The 1,360-nt window shown below is 48.6% G+C and overlaps 1 protein-coding gene across 1 annotated transcript in view; it reads right to left on the bottom strand.

The window, feature by feature from the left end:
• LOC106013920 overlaps positions 1-1,360 on the bottom strand; it is a gene marked incomplete in the record, with an annotated part of 10,778 nt that overhangs the window by 944 nt on the left and 8,474 nt on the right.

Raw genomic sequence — 1,360 nt, 5'->3', positions numbered from 1 at the left:
GGGCACACAGAATGTGTCGCGTGAGGTAACGGTACGTCAATGTGTCACGTGAGGTAACGGTCACGCCAATGATGGACACACAGAATGTGTCGCGTGAGGTAACGCTACGTCAGTGTGTCACGTGAGGTAACGGTCACGTCAATGTGTCACGTGAGGTAACGGTCATGTCAAAGGTGGGCACACAGAATGTGTCGCGTGAGGTAACGGTACGTCAATGTGTCACGTGAGGTAACGGTCACGCCAATGATGGGCACACAGAATGTGTCGCGTGAGGTAACGGTACGTCAATGTGTCATGTGAGGTAACTGTCACGTCAATGTGTCGCGTGAGGTAACGGTACGTCAATGTGTCACGCGAGGTAACGGTCACGCCAATGGTGGGCACACAGAATGTGTCGCTTGAGGTAACGCTACGTCAATGTGTCACGTGAGGTAACGGTCACGCCAATGGTGGGCACACAGAATGTGTCGCTTGAGGTAACGCTACGTCAATGTGTCACGTGAGGTAACGGTCACGTCAATGGTGGGCACACAGAACGTGATACATGTACGGAGCAATGGCGACAGGTCAGTGGGTTAGGGCGGCTTGCCCACAGCATCAGGGGCAGATAACTTTTGGCGATTCTCGGGGCAGTGGGAGATTGCTATGGCTATCTTTAGCATGTGTGTGCCAGTAGGCTGGCAGTAATTGTCCTTCCCTTGTTGGGATGCTTAACTCTTTGAGGTTGTTGTAGGAACCCGTGAGTACAATATGTACCTACAGCAAGCACTTTGAGCATCTGAGGAGTGAAGGATGGGATTCTTATCACACGCACGTGCAATGTTTCTCTGGTTGTATAATACATGTAATCAACATGGCCTCACATCATGTATACATACACATGTCTCTGGGATCAGGACATCATGTATACATACACGTGTCTCTGGGATCAGGACATCATGTATACATACACATGTCTCTGGGATCAGGACATCATGTATACATACACATGTCTCTGGGATCAGGACATCACCTCACATCATGTATACATACACGTGTCTCTGAGATCAGAACATCATGTATACATACACGTGTCTCTGGGATCAGAACATCACCTCACATCATGTATACATACACGTGTCTCTGGGATCAGAACATCACCTCCAGGTTCATAAAAAAAGAGTAGGTTAAACTGTCTGAAATTATGCGTAACTTTTATGAAGTGGATGGAAAGTCTTGCAGAAGTAGCATTGCCTCTGTAAGACAGACAGACAGACAGACAGACAGACAGACAGACAGACAGACAGACAGACAGGCAGACAGACAGATAGACAGACAGACCCACCTACGACAAAGGAGACACAAGCCCCCAGATACCCGG

The sequence above is a fragment of the Aplysia californica genome, unplaced genomic scaffold (genome assembly GCF_000002075.1).
Source record: "Aplysia californica isolate F4 #8 unplaced genomic scaffold, AplCal3.0 scaffold01519, whole genome shotgun sequence".
Taxonomy (NCBI): domain Eukaryota; kingdom Metazoa; phylum Mollusca; class Gastropoda; order Aplysiida; family Aplysiidae; genus Aplysia; species Aplysia californica.
This window is presented reverse-complemented; position numbering and strand designations above follow the sequence as displayed.